The sequence below is a fragment of the Ambystoma mexicanum genome, chromosome 11 (genome assembly GCF_040938575.1).
Source record: "Ambystoma mexicanum isolate Mex_15411 chromosome 11, UKY_AmexF1_1, whole genome shotgun sequence".
Taxonomy (NCBI): Eukaryota; Metazoa; Chordata; class Amphibia; order Caudata; family Ambystomatidae; genus Ambystoma; species Ambystoma mexicanum.
This window is the reverse complement of record NC_090934.1, coordinates 1,125,341,305-1,125,365,696: the sequence shown is the minus strand read 5'-3', so window position 1 is coordinate 1,125,365,696 and position 24,392 is coordinate 1,125,341,305. Positions and strand designations below refer to the sequence as shown.

The 24,392-nt window shown below is 42.9% G+C and overlaps 1 long non-coding RNA gene across 1 annotated transcript; it reads right to left on the bottom strand.

The window, feature by feature from the left end:
• Nucleotides 1-5,069: 5,069 nt before the first annotated feature.
• LOC138504829 (uncharacterized) lies at nt 5,070-6,259 on the bottom strand. The gene is made up of 3 exons (XR_011279998.1): nt 6,155-6,259; nt 5,963-6,067; nt 5,070-5,654 (listed from the first exon to the last, which is right to left on the bottom strand). It is a non-coding gene; the product is annotated as an uncharacterized lncRNA (long non-coding RNA).
• Between the last annotated feature and the right edge of the window lie 18,133 nt (nt 6,260-24,392).

Sequence of the window (24,392 nt, the reverse complement as noted above, 5' to 3'; positions counted from 1 at the left end):
ATTTAAGGTACTTTGTCTGGTGTTCAGGTGTATTCATGAGCTAGCACCGGCCTATCTGAGTGCAAACATTCAGCCATACTGCCCTTCAAGACAACTACGTTCCCTAGACCAGCATCTCCTACAGATTCCAAGGGCTAGAAAAAAACTTGGGATGAACAAAGGTTCTCTGTTTTTGGTCCTCAAATGTGGAAAGAGCTTTCCTTGACAATTTTTAGAAAAAAAAACATCTGTTTATATAGTGTAGACTCTACTGCTAGCTTGAACTCTTTTAACACTGCTATGGAAAATGTAAGTAATATTTCTGCGCCTAGATGCACTTGTGCCTGGTCCCCTCCTGGGTATATGTGTTACAAATGTATATATCAAATCAAATCAAGCATAATACAAAATACTAATGGAAATGTTGGAGATTCTTATTGAGTCCAACTACTTTACTGAGAAACGTAAAGTAGATGGAGTCTATAAGTTGGTGCAGTGAATAATAGGGGTGGTTTGGTGGAGCTGGGGTCATGGTTAAGCTGGGGACATTTGTGATGTCATCTTTGATGTCCTGGGTGTTACTCTTAGCAGTGCATGGTGGTGGCATGAATCATGGTTGCCTAGCTTACCATACCTTGCAAATTTTGGTGGGTTTTCGGTTTTACTTGTAACCATAACATCCCTTTAACAAAGTTTTTCACTGAAAAAAATAATAATAATAATTATATATATATATATATACATATATATATTTATTCAGTAAAAAAACTTTGTTAAAGGGACGTTATGGTTAAGTTGCGCTACTCAAACCTATGAAATTCAGTGAAAACAACTTTGGTACAGGGAAGTTATGGTTCCAGGTAAAACTGAAAAACCCCTGAAATTCACCAGGTATGGTAAGCTAAGCAACAATAACTCGCGCCACCACCGTGTACTGCTAAGACTAACACCCAGGACATCAAAGATGACATCACAAATGTCATTGATGACATCACTGATGACATCACATGTCTGGCTCACTCTTCATTCCTTTACTGACAAATCTAGGCTAGTTACAGTCAGGAACTAAACATTCAAAAAGGAGTATACTTGTAGACTTATACTTCAGATATGTTCTTACAATAATTCACTTCAGGTTCAATCACAGCATATGAAACATATGCATAGGGGAAAACACAGACTTGGAAGACAGCAATGCTTTCTATGTATGAAGATGATCAGTAAGGTTATCAACACTTTCTTATAGTTCTGATGTTTTTTTATTACTGTACTTTCCCTGGATATGCTCATATTTGTATACATTGTACTCACACTACTTTCCTTAGGGCCCAGTCATATTATGTGATAGTTATACATAGGGAAATAGTAACTTTGAAGCAGAGCTATTATTTCTGTGCATGAAGATAATCAGTTAGGTTATGAAGATTGTCTGGTAATGCTGCTGTTTTTTTGTTTACTTCATTTTCCCTGTATATGCTCATATTTGTATGTGTTGCTGTCTGTTTCTGTTTTGTTTGCAATAATGCAATTATATAGTAACTGGGTTTTATTAGCTACTTATTAAATGTTTCACAGTACACAAAACTCTAATAAGAAAGCATTTATCATTTTACTGTTCAACATGGCAAGATTATTAATATTTCACCTCCATCATGTATGCTCCACACAAAGTATGCTCCACACAATGCCTATGTTTCTACATGAGTAGCTTAGTATACTGGAAATAACTTCAAAATAGAATGCTATTTGTATCAATGCATTGCTTAATGCACTACGTACCTCATGATATTTATTTCAATGATCCTTGATACTTTTTTTATCAACATTACAATAAGAATCCCTTGTACAGACTTTTCATGAAAAGTAAATGCACATGTGATGTCATCAGTGATGTCATCAATGGCATTTGTGATGTCATCTTTGATGTCCTGGGTGTTAGTCTTAGCAGTGCACGGTGGTGGCGTGAGTTGTGGCTGCTTAGTTTACCATAAATGGCAATTTCAGAGGGTTTTCAGTTTTACTTGGAACCATAATGTCCCTGTAACAACATTTTTTTCACTGAATTTCATAGGTTTTTAGTAGCGCAACTTAACCGTAACGTCCCCTTAACAATGTTTTTTCATTGAATTTCATAGGTTTTTATTAGTGCAACTTAACCATAATGTCCCATTAATAAAGTTTTTTATCAGTGAATTTCATGGGTTTTTACCAGTGCATGCTATTTTCCTACAACTTAGTAAAATCATACTTACCGAATATAGCAATATTTTTGTCCCATTTACAAAGTGTCACCTTAAAACTCTGCCATTTCCCACCTTCCGGAATCATTTTTAACACTTCTGTACACTTTTTGCAACTAATACAACTAGTTTTGCATCCATAAATGTCTACGAACATCTGACTTCATAGCGGACCTTCCGGACAGTGCCACATGACCATACGCGGGCGCGCGGCATCATGACGTGTCCGAGAACCCGTCCGCACTTCACGATAAGATCTCTGCTTGGTGGACAGTTTGGAACTGCATTTTCTACTGATCTAGGACCTTTCAACTTCAAAATTTCCCTTGCACAGCTCCAACACCTATTCCTACTCATTATCCATTAACAATCTAGTACACAGTACATACTTTTAGCAAAACTACTATTTATCCTAAAATGGCATCAGCTAATGCCATCCCTCCTCCCCAAGAGCCACCACCACTGCTGTAATCAAGGAGCATGAGAAACACTGCCCCCTACCTTAGAAATAATACACGTGCAATATTTTCTCTTGTCCACTTACTCCTCCATATTAATGTTTGGTTCCTCTTCCCTCATTTCCCTCCCCACCTTTCGTTCTCAGCTCTCCTGTCAAAAAAAAAAATACATCCACAACCAACAAAAGACATATTCCTTTAGTAACCACCTTTCACAGTTAAAAATAGAACTAAAAAAAAACATGTATAGACTCCATCTACTTTATATTTCTGAGTAAAGTACATAGACTCTAAGATTTTCCAACATTTCCATTTGCATTTTGTGTTATGCTAATGGGAATATTGTGGCGTTCATCCTCCGTTCCAGACACTAGATTGGTGGATACCGGCCCAGCAGCCCAAATTATCAGCCCAAGCGAAGCAAGGGTGAATTACGAGTTCTCTGGACCATTATCCCCCCCATTCCAGCCCCTGGTTCCCAAAGCGGGAACCCGGGGTGCTAAAAAAGGATTTTTCTTCCTACACCGGGATGCCTGCGGCGTCCCGGTGTAGGAAGGAAAATCATTTGCCAAGATGTTCACCATAGAAAGGGAAGGCGAGGGTTCCATACTGGCCTCTCTTCACTTTCCATTGCAGACTGCAGAAGGCAAAAAGAGAACCCTATGACCATATTACCACAATCACATTTTTCTTCCCTTTCAGATCTATCCTAATTTTGAATAACTTTACCACAAAGCCAGTCCCTGGTGGACATGGCCACTTGAATCCTATGTTCTGTCCCTTGTGGTCATGGCCAGTAGCCAGATTGTCTGGATCATGACCTTATTCCATGACCCGGACAATCTGGCCACTGCCCATGGCCACAGGCTACCCCTCAGTCACTAAAGGTATACCGCTATTTTTTGTAGCTACATTATGACACTTGGCAAATAATAAAACACTGGCACATTTGCAAAACCATGCTTCTAGGTCCTTGCCAATGCTCCTTAAGCAAGTTCGCTGGAAATCCACCCCTGTTTTATTTTTTCAAAAGTGTCAAATGTATGCACATACAATCATCATATAACCTAGCCCCCACTTGACAAAATCCATTCAGACTTTACGAAAACATCTATATCTAGATCTATAATCGTTTTGCAAACCTTTGTGTAGATTTGTCAAATGACACCACATTTATAAGCCTTTGCAATATTTTGGGACCCCCCCTCTAATCACACGTCACTCCAACAAGCCCAACCATGTGTTACCCCCACATCCCTTTACAACAACTTATATAGATGTTGAATACATTGGAAACCAAAGTGTCTGGCAAAAGAATTCATGATTTCATCGAGGGTTCACTTCTTCTAATTAACACAGTGTTTCTCTATGTGGAGACAGAAGAGCCCTGGACCTTCCAGAGTCACTCCTGCCGCCTTCTAGAGATACCAGCGCAGATGTGTGTTCAATATCTATTTAAACTCTCACCATTATATCAGTGTTCTGCTTGAAATAAGGTTAACGTAATAGAATTTGGCAGCATGTATGAGATGACATAAATATGTACTGAAGATGCAATAAACAAGCGTGTATGTCAAACACTGCTTCTTGTGCCATTTTGTAAACTCTTTCTGTTATTAAGTGTATATGTAATTTAAAATGGAGTTTCTCTAACTATACCAGGCTGGTGCAGGGAATAGAAGGCCTAATCTTCTTAAAATCATGCATGACCATGTTTACAATGAGATTAAGAGGAAAAATAGTATTTTCTTAACTTAAATATTGAAACACATTCTCACAAAAAACAATATCTAGGAGAGACACATTTTCCAAACAAGCAGTTTATCAAGAGCCCAAATAAACTGGAATTTGTTTTGAGAATGATTCGTTAGAAAATGAAAAGGTTTCTAAGAAAACATAAAAACGCAGTTTTCAGCTTGATCACATTCATTTTCACAGCAGTATTGTCAATTCCAATTCCACTTCTCCTATTATAAAACTCAAAATACAAGTCCCAGAATGCAAAGAAAAAAAACGCAGCTGAACTTCAAGATTCAAAACTGTGACATTCATATCAAATAAACATATGAAATGCTGTGCTTTTCAAAAAATTTTGGGAAGCATTTTTAGGAAAGTAAAAAAAATGTATTTAGGCATTTACAGCAGCACAGTGTCCCTTTTTCATAAACAAAAGTAAAAGCAGATCAAATAGATCTGTACACCATTTGTAATTGGCAATCAGTGGGTGCCAGTTTAATATATTTGATATTGTATACATCCTAACATAGACCATTGCAATCTTCAGCTGCTTATGCAGTCCTACTTTTTTCTCTACATTCTGTGACTTGTACTCCAACTTTCACAATGGTAAAAGTGGAACTACAAGTCCCAGAACGCAAACAAAAAATCTAGCTACCTATACACCTACAGATTACAATGCATCATGCTGGCAAGTATGCATATACTCCTAACATCTTAAACTTTCGCACACCAACTGTCATTTCAAAGTGTACTTATAAACAAAGGGGTGCCTGTTCAGCCTACTAACAATAATAGATCAGAAAAGGGAACAGTGGGATAGGGAATGGTATATATTATGCATTTTTCTTTTCATAAATAACAATAAATGTGACTCTTTAAATTCAAATTTAGTTTATCATAAAGAAATATAAAATATCAATTCTAAAAACACATCTCAAAACATTATCACAATTCAAATCACACACATTTATTCACTCCCATCATCCATTCAATATCTTAAAACATGTATCAATCACACTTAGTTTGTTAACCCCTTGGTCAACATACAGTTTAATTCACAGTACAAATGTCCTCCACCTCAATAGCCGATGGTGCTATCTGTGTTTAATCAATTCTACAGATTCAGAAAGTCTACATATGTTCCGGTTGACTATTTGGACTGCCATAAATTCATCTACTCAACCTTCTTCAGGAATTAAATCATTCCCATTTAACCAAGTAGGGTGAGTTACACCACCTAAAAGATACAAATACAATACACCATATTAGAGATATATACATTTGACCATTCCCTATTTCTTTGATTTGTACTATTAATGTAAATACACATGATTCTAATAAGTAATCATTAGGCCTCTGTCTCTGGATGCAGTGTCTATACATGACACAGAGAGAGAGAGATATTTTGGATCAATCCTTTTCACACTTCAAAATAGGAATCAACCTGTCTCAACCCACTTTAAGAAATGCAAAAAACAGCACAATAACTTTTGGTTTAAGTTATCTTTAAACTCATTACAAATTTCTAATGCTACAAATACTTACTAGTAATAGAAATATCGTTAACAAGCTGAGAGGGGTTCTCCATAGCCCAGTTGAATCTCAGCACTTAGCACAAGGCCTTCATCTTCTTATATATCACTTGATATCCTGTAGTAAGGATAGTTTATCAGCACACTTATTAATAAAGGAAACCCTAACTAGAGATCCATTAATAAATGACGTAAATATACTTACAGCTATACACTTTAGAATTGTCTCACATCTAGTTGCGTGCTGCCTTAGAAATATTCTTGTCTTGCACAGCACATCCTCTGTAACATAATATGATAGTCCTGTGGTAACACAAAGAGCATACCAATGGAACTAATCTATAATGTGAATATATCTTCCTTACTCTGTTTATCTCTTTTATGTATATTCATAGCGCTAAACTACCATTCTCAGCTATACTGCTCTTTAGAGAATAACTTATTTTATTAAGTCAGCGACCTATATCTATACTTTCGTACTACACATATTCCAATAGTACATACCATATTTGTTGGTAAACAGAACTATTTGTCTCACCAACATTGTTGGCAAAAAATGCTAAATAAACACTGCTTTGTACACACACGGCATAGTACAGAAAAATGCACACGTTATATATAGTTAATACACTTATTCAATACAGAGTTCAGAAATGAATGTAACTCCTCTATTTCGCCAAAGTGTGGCATGCTCAAATGATTGCTGCACAATATACACCAGGTTTTGTCATTGCACGTGCCTGCTAAAGTCTTAGAATCTTGCAATCGTTTAAATCCCCATCGCGGCACTCGAAAACCTAAACTAAATATCACACATCGGTTATTAAACTCACCTTTGCACCCGCTGACTTGCGGACGTCTCTCCCCGACCTGTGTTCACTCACACTGCCATTGCACAAAGATTACAAGAAAGGCGCCTCACCACTTAATTATTTTTTACGCCCATGTGAGGAAATGGAAAGAGGACTACAAAAGTCAACTCTTTTACCGAACTCAGTTGAGGGGCATGATCTACATACCACAAGACTCTAATTTGGCAATTTGAAAAAATATGCAAGGAAATACGCACCAATCCGAAACTAATACTGTATTACTCATTCTATAAGAGAGCCTAAAATCCCCAAACGCCTAGAACTTACTGCTAAAGGCGAGTTTTGGAAAAATATTATTGAATGAATCACAAGTTCTAGCATGATAGCAAATGTAAATGAGCCATCATCTAAAAATTAATACAAAATACCCATTTTTTGAAAAATAAAGCTTTTTTATCAAAACATGTTTAAATAAACCCTCTTTTAGAACACAAAGTATTATATCAGTGCATATTACAGTTGGAAAAGAAAACCTATGTTTTCTTTTAAGAAGAATTGTAACTTGAAGCAACAATTGGTACATACAAACATCGAGAGTGGAATGCACTTATTACCCACTCTAGAACTGCAAAATTTAAATAACATTCTCCTACGTGGAACAGCCAAAGAACTTCTTCAAGAAATAGAGCACATCCAAAGTAAATACTTTGGAACTGAGGGTTACTTAGAAAATTGTGTACCTTTAGAAAACATTACCGAAAACCTCATGAACACCAACCTTCTACTAAAGACATCCAAAAAAGAAATAGCTAAGTTTCAAAACACATCTGCTGAAATACTGGACTAAATATGTGTCTGTTGCTGCAGAACGTTTTATAAAAAGAGCACAAATATAGTAGATCTAGCCTACAAAATAGAAGACAATGAAGAATCCCAATGGTTCAATTAGCTTTATATCTAATAGCAGAAGCTAAATACAAAATAACTAGCCCCTCAAAAGTGTGCACGTACTGCAACACAAAGCTTGACAATAGCCAGATGCCATCACGTGCTATCCATAATAACTTAGAAATATTCCCACTTCGAAAGCTCTCCAACAGCTTAACTTGTACGAGAGCATTATAATACAAACACTGCATCATTGTGGCAAAGTTAATTGTGTGCAAACAAAAGACAAAGAAACTTGTAACAACTAGTCGACTTAATCAAATTTAGACAAGCCCGACAATATCTAAAATAAAATTATGAATACCACAAACAATGAAAGAACAATGACCAATAACTGACATCGCCTTTGTAAATATGTATAATCGCAAACTGTATTTCACTGTATCCCTCGTAACTGTATTAACCTATGTACATACTGTAAATTAATGTACAGCACTGTCACTAAGCTGAGAATAACTTTGCTGCTCCTGCACCCTCATACCTTTGGGTCTGGCGAGCAATATAAATGAATAAACAAACAAACAAACAAACACAAAGATGTAAAAATAGAGGAAAACTTAAGAGAAACCACCCAAATTATTCAAGAGTCACCGGAAACTGGCCAATTTGAATGTGTAGATCCTATTACTGCAGCTAACATTTTAGACCAGTAAACAATTCACCCACTACACTCCAAAGACACAACTGACGATGCATTAGGAACATATCAAATGCATCAAGCCAAAGGATCCCCAATGAGAGTATAGAAGCATGTTATTATCCTCTACATTTTCCCACAGGAAAAGGAGGCAGATATGATGAAAGGGCAGCGCAAATTAGTGCATCAGAATATCACTCTTTACAAATGTATTCTGAGACCCCAGATTCAGACAAAATGTTGAATATATTTTCCACCTACTTTTCAAAAGTGAACTAGCAACTCTAAGTTATGGAGTTGCACACACATTACAAAGAAGGCTCTAACTTTTTAAACATATCACCTTCCCAACTGCTTCCAAAAATAAAAGAAAAAGATAACGTTTTGCAGTCAAGTATCACAAATCTATTGGCAAACATGCATGGTACAAAAGAATTCTGGCTCTGATGTCGCGCTGATATACGTTGTATGCTAAGGAACCTAAGCCCACGCACATGGTTTGTTTTCTTTAAGTTGTGCAGAGTATGCATGGGATGACTTGTACTACTTAAGCACTGCAAACCAAAATAAAGACGGAATAGATATACAAACACCAGGAGAACTCTGTTCTCTTCACCCTGCCAATGTATCAAGATACTTTCACCATCACTTCATTGCCATGCTGTATTTTATCTGCAATAAAATGACCCCTCTTTTTGGAAGACTTCTTTTCGAGAAAATAATATCAATCCAGAGGAGCCCCACACATCCACATGCTTATGTGGATAAAAGATGCGCCAAAGTTTGGCAATGATAATGACATCACTGTTTTACAGTGTATTGAAAAATACATTACCTACGATATCCCTTCAGAAACCACAGCTAGTGACCTACATACACAAGTGTTACATTTCTAAAAACATAAAGTTTGCAAAAAGGACAAGTAATATTTTGGGGTCTTCTGTTCGACACAGTGTAAAAGGCAAATCCCCTAAAAATACATAGAACATTGTGATGTGGAAGCAGTAGCGGCCGCCCAGGATCATGGGAGAAAGGAGGGGGTTGGGGAAGAGATCAGCCGGGTGCCAATGCTGGCTGTTAAGGGAAAGAAAAACAGGAAAAAAGACTACAGATCCCAGAATGCCCCACGGAATACTGCATCAAGGAGGGGGCCCACCGATGAGAAAAGAAAGGAAACTAAGGAAAGGGAAAACCGGGGTTCCTTATCGTATCAGACCCACCAGAACAGACACGAAGTACAGGGTTAACCCACAGTGGGCAGAGCAGGGAGGAGGTGGGGAATCAGGGTCAGGTGTGATAAAACCGTTGCTGGGAACACCCGAGGCTGATTACGGGGGAGGAGCGGGGCAAGGGTTAAAAGCAACTCCAAGGGACTCAGACGGGGTCTTCTCTTGCAGGAACAGCGCGTGGCGATGGGTGCCACACCCGATTGGAGTGAGACCAGCGGAGAGTACGAGTGGGTTTACTAGGAAGAAGCAGAAAACCCACAGATTGACGCCATACCAGGTGCGAGGCTCAAGACAGCATTCCAGAGAAGAAAAGCGGCAACCGGAGGAAAAGTATTACAAGGTGTGAATTGTGGGCAATTGCTATTTTATTTTATTTTGTTGGGCCGGCAGGCGAGCAAGTTGAGGGGGGAAATCCTATACGTGCTGGGGAAATATAAGAGACTATTTGGGACTTATAAAAGCTTAAACCACTGAATTGCAAGTAAAGCAAGTCGCAGCACCAAGGCCTGCGAGGTGAAAGGAACCGTCATCAGTTTGTCCAAATTCAATGACCTGTGAAGTGTTAGTTGTGAAAATAAACAACTTTGAAAGAAAAACCTTGTTTGTCTCCGGCTGACTACTTAACAAACATTAAAAGGGACGAAGCATCCAAGTACATCAATGATCACAATCCAATAATTCCCCTCTTGTGGAATGCAAACATAGGCATACAATACATTGCAGACAATTCCTCTGCAGTTGCAAGATATGTCACAGCCTATCTCACCAAAGCTGAGAAAACAAGCTAAAGGACCTCTGGGATGACATATAATCTGACAAAACAGTATCACAGAAATTGTACAGCTTCCGTATAATAATGTTCTCCCATAGAGAATGTGGGTGGTACGAAGCTGCAGACCGTTTAACAGGTACAGCCTTATATGGCAAATCTGAGCACATTGTCTGGCTGAACCTTGGACAAGCTTCATCCTGATAAAAAGTATTCAAATCCTACCAAGAGATAGAAAACATAGCAAAATATGATCCAAACAGCCAGGACATTTTAAAAACAATGTAATTGACACATACTACCCAAACAAAAGTACTGCTTTGGAAAATATGTTTCTGTATGACATTTCCCAAAACTACACCTACATAAACAATGTCACACCAAATGAGACAACTGGCAAATATTCAGTCCCAACATGTGAAGGTAACTTAGTGGAACTCGCCAAACCCAGTCTAAATGATCATATAAAGTTATCATTTAAATCTCCACAACATAGAGAACGTTATTACATGGCACTATTCAAACTTTTTAAGCCTTGGAGAAAAGAAAAATAATTATTAGGTGACTGACTCATTTGAAGCATCATTCAAAACAAATGAAGGCTCTATAACAAATGAGAATTTCAAACAATGCAAAGAAACGTTGGACAATGAACGCCAACAAGTGGAAGAAATTGAAGCTCAACTAGACAAAGACACTCCTTAGCGCATTCAACCTTCCCTTATAGGAAGCCAAGACCCACTTGGAGAACAATTTATTCTAAATGAAGCAGAAATAGCCATGATTGAGGTAGAAAATACCATGTATCAATATAAAGAATCTGAGGAAGACTTGTCAGTGCTGGAATCACAGCTAAATGGTGAACAACTCACCATTTATCTAGAGTTCACTCAAGAAATTGAACATGGTTTTATACATGAAACTAAAACCTGTAGCTGTAAAATATAAACCTCTGCCCCTGTATGTAAATAATGAAGCTGGTTCTGGTAATACCTTCTTAATTAAAATAATCAGCACATTTCTACAAAACTTAACAAACAACCTTTTGGCTGTAGTAAAGTCCCCCACAGGTGTAGCTGCCTAAAACATAGGAGGTGTAACTTTACACCAACTACTGCTCCTCCCCGTAGAGTATTAAAACAAATAAGAGTACTACAAATTATCCTCAGAAGCTGCTACTGAACTACGGAGAATTCTAAAACAAATGAAAGTGCTCCTGATAGACGAAGTAAGCATGGTTTCCAACCTCGTGATGGCTTTAATTCATCTCAGAATGCAAGAAATCCTAAAAAACTACTATGAAGAACTGTTTGGAGGAAAACATGTTATTGTTTCCGGAGACGACCTACAGTCCTCACCAGTGAAAGGTCATCCTATTTTCAAAACGTTAGGACACAAACAATGCCACAATACCCTCGGCAGCATTGGAAATGTAAATCTCTGGCAACATTTTCACTACATGGAACTAACTCAAAACATGCACCCGTCTGCAGACCTCACATATGCTAATATTTTAAAAAGCATTAGAACTGGTTGGCTTACTAATGCTAAATCCATCTGAATAGTAGACTAATCGATTAACTATATGGCTGAAACACATCTGCGCCTGATGTCATGGAACAATTAACTCAACAAAATCTAAAATGCATGTCCTTAATGCCAACCCTTGCAAGCTATAATCAATTCAACAAGACAATGTTGAAAAAGATATGCAACCCATTCTGCATATCAGCTCCACAGAAAAACTATAAGTACACAGCATGACACTTCCTATGTGTCAGCAAGCAACAGTATGACTAAATAGCTTAGAAAAATGTATCTCCAAACAGCCGGATTGGAGAAAATATAGACTTTGTGTCTAAACTTCAGAGACATTCTAAAACGTAACCTTGACGTAGAACAAGGTTTAGTCAATGGAGCATTTGGTACAATTGTTGGCTTTCAAACACATCCACATGACAACATTCAGTTTGTCAACATCCACTTTTACAAACTTGCGGAAGGTAAATAAATTGCCCAGACAATAGCACGTTTCCTTCTTTTCAAAAACATGTACGTACGCTCAGAGCAATTTTCTCTATCTCTTGCATATGCTGTCACTATTCACAAATAATGTCTAACCCCAGATCAAGCATTGATTGACATTGGCAGCACATTCTTTAAAGAAGGTCTGAGTTACGTAGCACTTTCACATCTGCGTACACTCAATGGTCCATTACTAGTTAACTTTAATGCAAACAAAGTAAATGCTAACATTCCTTGCAACCTGGAATAGAACAGGCTACGGGCACTATACACCACCCATCTAGATATGTACCCTCTACCTCAAAAAATAAACCTTTTAAAAGACAATTAATGGAAACAGAAGCATTTACCAACAATATCACTTAAAAAACAACAACCAAATCCTTCTGCACTAAACAATACAACCACAAAACTGTCTAGTACAAATTCAACTGCACATCCATCAGAAAAGAAAGACACAAATGTCTCTTCTTCAGAAAGATCTGCAGGCCCATCAAAAGATCCACAAACAGAACTCTTTGGTCCATTTAAATTCAGAAACACAACTGGAGTAAATTGTCATGCTAATGTGACAATGAATCTTCTCTTGCAAATGCCATCAATTGTTCACAACATTTACTTAAATGGCTCGGAACAGTTGTGTTTGCAAATACTCGTCCTTCATAGAAATGCCACAAATAATCCTCAGAACACTTAGTGTCTCAAATATATGGCAAAAATTGGACTAATGTGCAGGAATGGCCAAATGTACCATAAACACACATGAAGATCCACAAGAATTCTTAATGTACTTACTACAAGTACTGGAAACCAAAATCATCCTTATAAATTAAATCTTCCAAATTTCATGCACGTGGAAACATACATGAACTATCTGAAACCATGTTTCACAAAGACACATCCATAATGAACAATTTCTAAATGTATCCATACCACTTTCTGAATCCATTCCATTTTACCAGTTTATGCAGAATGCAAATCATGGCATATTATTCCCTTTTTGCAATTCAGACAATAATTCCACCATACAAATAATCTCACATAGCCAAAATGTCCTACTAATGCACAATACAATGCAGATGGTGCCAAAAATAACGTTAAACTTACAGGCTTCACATACAGCTAAGTATTGCTTGGAAAGAAAACCTTCACAATAGTAGGTATGGTATAGCACACTCGTGCCACAACCACTTCAGGGCACTACACTGCATATGTCAAAAACAGAAGTGGTTTGTTTCAATGTAAAGATACCTCCGTTACTCCAAAACACACGTTACCAGCAAATTTAACAAATGCGTACTTAATATTCCTTCAACCCAAATTTTGTCACTAAACTATAGCACAATTAACAGTTATAATACATCAGCAGGTATCTAACTACATCCATAATACTACAATAACACTTTTGAATGTCAATCTATTTACAATACACCAACAGTTATCTAAGTACTTGAAAAAGACCCTTCATTGCAAAGCACTTACGGCATCTCAATTCTCATATAACCAAATATCATCTAACCTCTAATGTGGATAGAATACGCCAACAGGTATCGACTACTTCAAGCATTTCCTTAATCACAACATACTTCAAACAAACATACTATCACCCTTACACTCACGTAGCTATAATCTGTTTTTTTTAAATCCAGTATGGATTATTTTTTCCAGTAACCCAATGATTATTTAACCCTTTAAGTGCCAAGGGCGAGGTATCCCGTCCTTTTCGGCACCTTGTTTTGAGCGATCCCTGCTCAAAACTGTAATCCAACCCCCAGGCTATATGAGGGGGAGGTCCCCCCTCACTGCCAGGGGGCTGGATTACCTTCAGTTTCACGTCGGCGTGCGTAACGCACGTCGGCGTGAAACTGAAAGTAAATTCTCCGCAGCAGCCATTTTCGGCTGCTGCGGGGAAGAGAGAAGGTAAGAGACCTTCTTTGTCCGCCTCGATCTCCAGCTGTATTTCAAGCCGGAGATCGAGGCGGGTATCGTTGGAAAGGGGAGATTCTCCCCTTTACAACGATACCCATTGTGTGGCATTGCTGCCCGCGGATCGGGCGCAGGGCGCGCGATCTGCGGGCAGCAATGCCACCGGATCAGATCCGTTTGTGACGCAGGGGGAGGAGGGGGCTACTTACTAGGTAAGCGGCCCCCCTCCCCCGTGGCCCCAAGGCATGGGGCCACAGCGGCAGAGACCCCTGGGGGCAGATGATCACTGCCCCCAGGGGTGAATACGGGTGGGGAGGAAAAAAAAAAAAATCAGAGGGAAGGGGGAGGTGGGAGGGGGTTTGGGGCCCACTAGACCACCAGGGATTTTGTAAAAAATGGTGTCCTTGGAAAGGGGGGGTTCCCCCCTTTCCAAGGACACCACATATATGAGGCAGAGCGCTCGATCCGTGACCAGCAACCCACTAGACCACCATGGATCCGTTTGTGAGGGGGCTGCCTCAAGTAAGCAGCCCTCTCCCCCCTCCCGGCCCCCAAAGCATGGGGGCACATGCATGAGAACCCTGGGGCGGATGGCTGACCATCTGCCCCAGGGGAATGAAAAAAAACATTTTTAAATGATGTGGAAAGGGGGTGGGGGTGGGGGGGAGGGCCACCACAAAAGGTGGGGCAGGACCCCTGGGCCTCCTCCAAACGGCTGCGTGAGGTACACCCCACCCCCATTTGGGGTGAGGGGGGAGAGGGCCACCACAGGAGGTGGGGCAGGACCCCCAATAGATGGGGCAGTAGGGTTTGGGCACCCTAGGGGCAGATAGCCACACTAATGTGGCCATCTGCACCAAGCGAAGTTGGGTAAACAAAAAAAAATATACAAAATCACAGGCTGCTTTTTAGGGGGGGCTGAGGGCCACCCTAAATTGGCAGCAAATGATGTACCACAACGGGGGGTGGCCCTCAACCCCCCCACCTCATGCATCCCTCCCTGGGGGCAGATAGGGGGGGCCCATCTCATGCATCCCTCCCTGGGGTCAGATGCCCCTTCCTAGGAGCAGATATCTGCCCCCAGGGAGAGTTTCATGAGGTGGGGCCCTCCATTTGGGGTGGGGGGGGGTTGAGGGCCACCCCCCGTTGCGGTACTTCATTCGCTGCCAATTTAGGGTGGCCCTCAGCCCCCCCCTAAAAAGCAGCCTGTGAATTTGTGTTTTGTTTACCCAACTTTGCTTGGTGCAGATGGCCACATTAGTGTGGCTATCTGCCCCCAGGGTGCCCAAACCCTACTGCCCCATCTATTGTGGGTCCTGCCCCACCTTCTGTGGTGGCCCTCTCCCCCCCTCACCCCAAATGGGGGTGGGGTGTACCTCACGCAGCCGTTTGGAGGAGGCCCAGGGAGGCCTGCATGAGGTGTGTCCCCCAGCCATTGGGGGTGGGGGGGAGAGGGCCCCCAAAAATGCTGGGACAGGACCCCCAATAGATGGGGCAGTAAGGTTTGGGCACTCCGGCGCCAGATTGGCACACCAATGTGCCCCTGTGCACAAAGGGGAGTTGGGTTACCAAAGGAAAAAAGTGAAAATGTTGGAACACCTTTTAGGGGGGCGGGGGGGCACCCCAAAGGGTCAGGAAAGTTTCTAATGGAATGGGGGCATTAACCCCCCCCGCCCACAATGGAGTGGGTGCCATGTCATGCAGCCCTCCCTGGGACCAGATATCTGCTCCTAGGAACGGACGCCTGAGCCCAGGGAGGAGTGCAGGACAGCCTCCCCCCTTATCTGCCCCTTGGGAGGGCTACATGAGATGGGCCGCCCCTCCAATTGGTGGTGGTGGAGAGGTGCACCCCCCTTCACGTTAGAAAATTCCACAGTGGTGTAGGGGGCCCCTCCGCCCCCGCAAAAGGGAAGCCTGCCATTTTGAATTGTGTTCTTCGTTTACTATACCTGCCTTGGCGTAGAGGGGCACATTGGTGTGCCAGTCTGGCGCCGGGGTGCCCAAAACGTACAGACCAATGCAACAGGGGGGGCCAATATGGGTGGTCTGGTATTTGGGTGGGCTGACACAGATAATATTTGTTTTGTTATTCCCTTTACAGGTCTTGAGCAGTTCAAGCTTCTCCCTTGTTATGTACGTATGAAATTTTGGTTATTCCAACATTTTATAGTGGGTGGAGGGCACATTGCTATTGGGATGGGGTGAACAGGGCCTGTAGTGTTGGTGTTGTGAAGGAAGTGGGTGCTCTGGGGAGGTATTGGGGTGGCCAGGAACACACTTGCCGGGGTAGCGCACAAAACGCCCCCCAGTGCAGCTGAACAGTGCTGTTTCCCTGGGAGGGAAGTTTGCCACTTAGCCATATGTGCAATGTTTTTTTTGTGTGCTGGGGGTTGCCATACACCCATTGGTCTTATGCCAGTTTGCTATCACTGTGCAGTCCAGCCTTCTGTGGAGGTAGATGACTGAGAAGTTTCATGTATGTGGTGGAAGGAGCTGAAAAATGTACAGATATATGCCAGACAGTTTGGATGTGTTATTGGTAGGCAAAGCACTGAATGTAATTCTTTTATGTTTCCGTTGCAGTTGCGGCTACTGAAAAGCTTTTGCTGACTTATGTAAGTAGCACATATATTACTTGGTAATGTGCGGGTGGAGGGTTACTGTGGTGGGAGAAACTGTGGCTGCAGTGTCAGTGGTATGGGTGAGAAAGGGTAGTAGGGCGGTTCGGGGGCCAGTGATGGGAGTGCCTTGCATTGAGGAAGGTGGCTGCTTTGCAGAAGGAAAAATTGGCCAACATAAGTAGAAGCTCCTTTTAAAAAATGTTGCCGGTAGTAATGCAGATGGTCATTTTGTTCTGAGCATGGTACGCACACTTGATACAGAGAACACTACTTTTACTGCAACGATCACCATTTTTGTGGTCCTTTTCCAGCAGTCGTCCCAGTGAGCCCCGCCAGGCTCCCCATCCTTTTGCAGGGGGAAAAGCTGTAACGCAGGGTAGCTAGAGTGGCAGGAGGGGTCATTGGCCTTGGGCGTCCATCTCCCAGATGGATATTTTGTCCCTCAAAAGCAGCAGTGGGTGCAGGGTGCCCTGGCACGGTCCCCATCCCGTCCTAGAGGGGAAAGCTGCAGTGCTGGCCAGGCAGAGATGTAGGGTGGTGGTGGTTGATGTGTGTGACCTTGGCTGCCTCTCTGCCTTGGTAGTCGAATGGCCCCAAGTTCACCAGTACTTCAGGAGCTGCGCCCCAATTTCTCACAATCCAAATTTGCATGCATGTGTAATGAATGGCGCACATTCTGTCAGAGTAACTATATTCGGAGAGGTTACAAAGCACCCTTGCTGCACAGGTCATATCCTCGGTCAGACTAGTCACCCTGCCAAAGTGTAATGGTGTAGCATGTGTAAGTCACCTTACCACCGTGCAGTGCAGGCGGTGGGCCACAGGAGCAGACAACCTTTAATGATTACAATTGCCTCAGCACAACTGTGTTATTGGCACAAGGTGACATACTGTCTTCTTCACCTCTTTCCCACCTCCTTCCCCTAAAACACAAGTGCCAATTATGTAATGACCTACTGTAAATTCACATGAGAGGTGCATGTCCGAATGGGTAAAGTGTGTGTCTGGGATTGTTACAAGAGCCATGTGTTCACGCAATCATTCAGCTAGTTGGTAAACTGTATGTATAGCCATATTCAAGGGGGTTCACTTGTTTCCATATCATAGTGACGATGAGGGTTGTGTAGATAATTGCCTACTCTTTTACCCAAAGGGCTGCACGATTTTCCGAGGGCCAACCACATTTGGCTCTCAAAGGGTTGCCCTCCTGGTGCATTGGTTTGGGGTTAGGGGGAAGCGCTTTCACCAGCTCAGCGGAGCCATTAGCGATGTCCATGCAAAAGGAGATGCAACCCCCCCACCCTACAGTGGTGCACCTGGGAGGAAATGATTTAGCGTATGTGGGAGGTGAAGGGATACATGAGCTGCTAATGGAGGAACTGGAATGGATAGCACAGAGGTTTCCAAACAGTGATGGTTTGATGCCAGATTTCCGGGATTTATTTTTTTTAATTTTTTTTCTGCAGGATGCCAGATGCCCACTTGTCTTATTTCCATTTCCAATCCGTGTGCAGTCTAGCCTTCCGTAGTGGTAGATGACTGAGAAGTGTCATGGAACTGGTGGAAGGAAGTGAAAAATGTACAGATAGTTGCCAGACAGTTTGGATGTGTTATTGGTAGGCAAAGCATTGAATGTAATTCTTTTATGTTTCCTTTGCAGTTGCGGCTACTGAAAAGCTATTGCTGATTTATGTAAGTACAACATTTATTACTTGGTAATGTGGGGGTGGAGGGTTACTGCGGTGGAAGGAATTGTGGCTGCGTTGTCAGTGATAAGGGTGGGAAAAGGTAGTGGGGAGGGTCGGGGGCCAGTGATGGGTGTGCCTTGCATTGAGGAAGGCGGCTGCTTTGCAGAAGGAAAGGTTTGTCCGACATAAGTAGCAGCAAATTTTCAATTTTTTTTCCAGTCGTTATATAGATGGTCATTTTTTCTGAGCATGCTATGCACACTTGTTACAGAGCTCCTTCCTTTCACTGCAAAGTTCACCATTTCTGTGGTGCAATTCCAGCAGTTGTCCCAGTGTGCCCTGTCAGGGTCCCCATCGTTTTGCAGTGGGAAAAACTGTAACGCAGGGTAGCTAGAGAGGGGGGGGGTGTCATTGGCCTTGGGCGTCCGTCCCCCAGGTGGATATTTTGTCCTCCAAATTCAGCAGTGGGTGCAGGGTGCCCTGGCAGGGTCCAATCCCTTCCAGGAGAGGAAAGCTGTAGTGCTGACCAGAAAGCGATGTAGGGTGGTGGTGGGTGATGGGTGTGACCTTGGCCACCTCCCTTCCTTGGTAGTGAAGTGCCCCCAAGTTCACCAGTGGTCCTGGAGCTATGGCCGAAACACTCACATTGAAAGTATCTGAAGGTGCACCCATTTATGGTAAATGTGGCACATTCTGTCAGGGTACCTATATTCAGAGAGCGTACAAAGCACACTTCCTGTGGACTTCATATCCTCTGTGAGACTAGTCACCCTGCCAAAGTGTAATGATGTAGCATGTGCAAGTCACCTTACCACCGTGCTGTGCAGGCGGTGGGCCACAGGAGCAGACAACTTTTACTGATTACAATTGCGCCAGCACAACTGTGTTATTGGCACAAGGTGACATACTATCTTCTTCACCTCTTTCCCCTGAAAATAATGTGGCAATTATGTGTCGACCTACTGTTATCTCAAATGAGAGGTGGTTTCCGAATGGGTGAAGTGTGTGTCTGGGATTGTTACAAGAGTCATGTATTGCCGCAATTGTTGTGTAATTTGGTAAAATGTATGTGTAGCCATAATCATGGGGGTTTTCCTGTTTCCATTTCCTAGTGAGGATGAGGGTTGTGTGGATTTTCGGCCACTCTTATATCCAAAGGGCTGCATGACTTTTCCGAGGGCCACCTACATCTGGGTCTGGAAGGGATGGCCTTGCAGTGCATATGTTTGGGGTGGGGGGGATGCACCTTCACCAGCTCCGAGGAGCCATCATCGCTGCCCAAGCAAAAGGAGAGGCCCCCCTGACCTTATAGTGGTTCACCTGGGAGGAAATGATTTTACGTCTGTGGGACAGAAGGGGGTAGGGGAGCAGCTCATGGCAGACCTTGAATGGATTGCACAGAGGTTTCCAAACACTGTGGTGGCCTGGTCCCAGATGATTCCCAGGATGGATTGGAGAACTCAAGGGAATAGAAGGGCCATCAACCGCTCGGTGTGGAAACTGAATGGCGAGTTCACTAGACTGACAGAGGGCAACACCAGAATACGGACCATTCACCATGGCAATATCAAAGGTGCTGTGATGTTTCACAGAGATGGGGTGACCTTTTCAGAACAGGCATGGAGCTGTTCATTGGAAACATAATGGATTTTGCCCAGACGCTATTTTAGGGGGGGTTTGCCCAGTGACTGATGGACGCACTGGAAGATGTGAAAAGTGAATAAAAATGGTAGTAAGTATGTTGGCAGTGAGACTTCCACTTCCTAGCAATTGTTTGCATTCATGGCATGTCAAAGCATTCAGTATGTTTGTGCTGCTTATTTCTTAGCTACCCATCACCACTTCCTTCAGCCTACATCAATTTGCTTGGCCTTGCATTTGTTTTGTCCTTGTGAGCTTTGCCCTTACAATAGACACCCCTATGTGAATGAGCAGGTGTTTTTGTCAAAAGTGTGCCAGCAGTTGCCCGGAAGGGCCAGCCGTGTACTTTATTTATCTTCCCTTTCTGCTTCTTCATTGCCTATGGCTTTTCAACTCACCCAATCACTAATACGTTGCATGGTTGCTTCTCACCTCGATTTCCCATCCACAAGCATCCCATGGAGGAGGGCATGGTGCAAAGCATGTTGGCTGTTTCTGAATAGGTAGTGTGGCTGAAATCCTCGTCCCCAGCTTGTATTTCTGTACAGTTTAGCGGAATAGTACATTGTCCATAGATTTTTTGTTCTCTTTCTTTTAGGTGCAGGTGTGTTGTAGCTGTCTACCCACTTGTAGGAAAGCAGTCAGCTGGTCCTTAGCATTTCACGTGAGTGTTTGCAAAGTACTACTCCGTTTATTGTAGCGTGCAGGGAGTACGTCATATTGCAGAGGGCTGCTACAGTTTGTGAGCAAAGTCTGGACCTTTTGGTGTACTTGTGTGGAGTAGGTTTGTGGCACTGAATACCACTTACTGTGCTACGTTCCATACTTTCAGAAGCACACATACTTATTGTTTCAGTCTTCATCTGGTCTTTGGGCAGTGAAGGGTTCCATAGGGAAGGTACTCATGGCTTCTCGGCGATCAATGTCTGGTGCGGAGGCATTAGCTGCAGTGATGGAGTCTGGCTCAGAGCAAGGCACAGATGTGTACATGCATTCTGAAACAGATAGTGCTTCTGAGGGGCAGGAGGGAAGTGATTGGGGAAGTGAGATGGCCATTGACGAAAGTCCCTCCTCCCACTCATCATCGTCATCATCTGATGATGAAGAGGAAGGAAGAGTGCGTCCACCTTTTCGCACACTTCCCACATGCAGGGGACCTGTAAGGGGTAGGGGACGTGCAAGACGGCCACGCAATGTGGCAGTTCCTGACATGACTCAAGAGTCACTCTGGGTGCCTCCAGCAATGGCTCAGCCTGTTGTGCCCCCTTTCACTGGTATATCAGGGTGCACAGTGAATACAGAAGGGTTTCAGCCTATTGATTTTTTCAACCTTTTTGTTGATGATGGGTTCATTGCAGATGTGGTTCAACAAACCAATTTATACGCTGCACAGTTCATGAGGTCTAGGGGTCCCACTCTGAAACCCCACTCCAGAGCACAAGCATGGGTACCCACAAACGATGTTGAAATGAGACACTTTTGGGGTCTCATTTTGCTCATGGGAATTGGACACAAGCCGTCTGTCGCGATATACTGGTCTACTGTAGCACCACTTTATTGCCCGTTTTTTTCAGCTACAATGAGCAGAAATCGCTTTCAAGCACTGCACCGTATATTGCACTTCAATGACAACTCGGCAGCATTACCCAAAACGGACCCAAACTTTGATAGGCTGTTCAAACTGAAGCCATTTCTGGACCACTTCACTCACCGATTTGCAGAGGTGTATGTTCCTAGCCAGAACATATCCATTGATGAATCGTTGGTGTTGTTCAAAGGTCGCCTTGTATTCAGGCAATACATTCCTAGCAAGAGATCACGATATGGGATTAAAATGTACATGTTGTGTGAAAGTACCACTGGGTATGTCAGCAGCATGAGAGTCTACACCGGTAAAGACTCTACCCTAAACCCTCCGGGCTGCCCAGCCCATTTAGGGACAAGTGAGAAGATTGTTTGGGATCTTCTCACACCATGGCTCCACAAGGGACATCATTTGTAGGTAGACAATTTCTACACTGGAATTCCCCTGTTCAAGGAATTGTTCAATGTGGGCACACTGGCATGCGGTACAATCCGCAGTAACCGCAAAGGCTTCCCCAGACAACTTGTGTGTAAGAAGTTGGCCAAGGGACAATGTATGGCATTGCGGCAGGATGAATTGTTAGCAGTGAAATTCTGCGACAAAAGGGATGTGTACATGCTAAGTACTATTCATGATGAAAGTACTTCAGCTGTCCCTCTGCGCAGGCAGACTCAGCAAGTGTTTAAGCCCAATTGCATTCTGGATTACAACAAGTACATGGGTGGAGTAGACAAAAATGACCAAGTGCTTGAGTCATACCACGCTGAACGCAACTCGCGTTTCTGGTACAAAAAGTTAGCCACACACATTGTGCATATGGCAACGTACAATGCTTATGTGGTTTACCGTGCAGATACTCCAGAAAACAAGCTCTCCTTTTTGAATTTTGAATTTGCAATTGTTCAATCTCTGGCTAATGTTCATGTACAAATTCCCTTCTTTCCAGAGGTCGAAGATGTGGCCAGATTGCAAGAGCGACACTTTGGTGATTATGTTCCTCCCACTGCCACGAAGGCACAACCGTACCGAAAATGTAAGGTGTACAAAACAAGGAAAGAGGAAGGATACTCGGGTGTACTGTCCCCAATGCCCTTCCCAGCCTGCCCTCTGCTTTCAGCCTTGTTTCCTTTATGTATCATACAAAGGAAAATTATTGGGAGATCGACTGATTTCCGAAAATGCCCATCATTCCTTGAAAGGGACCCTTAGCCACTGAAATCGTGCATGTCTTGTAAAGGAATGGCACTCTTGCACCCTGCCCTGGAGGTGTACCTTCAATGAAAAAGCAAAAGGATGTCAACTCACTTCACTTGATTTAGCGTGCATTCATGAGCATTGCTAGTCCTGCTTCCTCCACTTGAGGCCTGCCTTGGAAAGGCAACCACAGCCGTAGCTTTCCCTTGAGGCCTGCCAAGAAAATTTACATCAGTCTAGATCCCTCAGCTCAAAGCGTGACTTGCAAAGGAACGCTAATCAGGCTCCTTCCATTGGAGGCGTGCCTGCGAAATAGTAATCATTACGAGTCCCTGTACTTGAGTTGTGCCATGCGGGTCTTTCCCCTTTGGCGTGCTTTGGCAAGCAATGCTAGTCCTGCTCCCTCCACTTGAGGCATGCCTGGGGAAGAGACATCACCCCCGGTACCTTTCACTTCAGGTCTGCCTCATAAGGAAAAGGCAGTCTAGCTCCCTCTGCGCGTGGTGTGCCTTGCAAAGAAACACAATGCTTGTTTCTTCCAAAGCAGGCGCATCTTGGAAAGAAATGCCACTCTAGCTCCCTCCACTTGAGGTGTGCTTTGGAGTAGGTGGAGACCCCTTTGGCGTGCTTAGGCAAGCAATGCTAGTCCTGCCCCCTCCACTTGAGGCCTGCCTGGGAAAGAGACATCACCCCCAGTACCTTTCACTTCAGGTCTGCCTCATAAGGAAAAGACAGTCTAGCTCCCTCTGCGCGTGGTGTGCCTTGCAAAGTAACGTAATGCTTGTTTCTTCCAAAGCAGGCGCATCTTGGAAAGGAATGCCACTCCACCGCCTCTAGTTGAGGCGGGCCATGGAGAAGAAGGGTGGAGCACTCTGGGTCACTCCCCTATGGGAGTGCAGCTTGCTCCTGTTCGGGATTGCCTTACAAAAAAAAAGTCTGGAAAACCCCATCCGCTTCCGGCGTACTTTGGCCAGGAACCCGAATCTGGCTCCTTCCACCTAAGGTTTGGCAAGCAAAGAAAGGCCAGTCCTGCTCCCTCTACTCAAGCCGTGCGTTGTGGAAGACCAGAACACCATTCAGGTTCCCTCCACTCAAGTGGTGTCTTTTCAAAATAATACACGCCACTTTGGCTCTCTCCCTTGAGGTCTAAGTGTCATGAAAGTGGTACTTGGACACCAACTATATGGCAGCGGTGTCTTGCGTACCTCGTAAGATCCTGCCTTGTTTATTGTTTTACTGCGAGTAATGTTATGTGTGGTGTAAGTGACATGTCTTCTGTAGGAATGAATTGGATATGATTGGTGTGTGAATTAGGTAAAGATACAAAGAACATGCAGATGCAATTTCTGTGAATGGACTTTTCCAGCA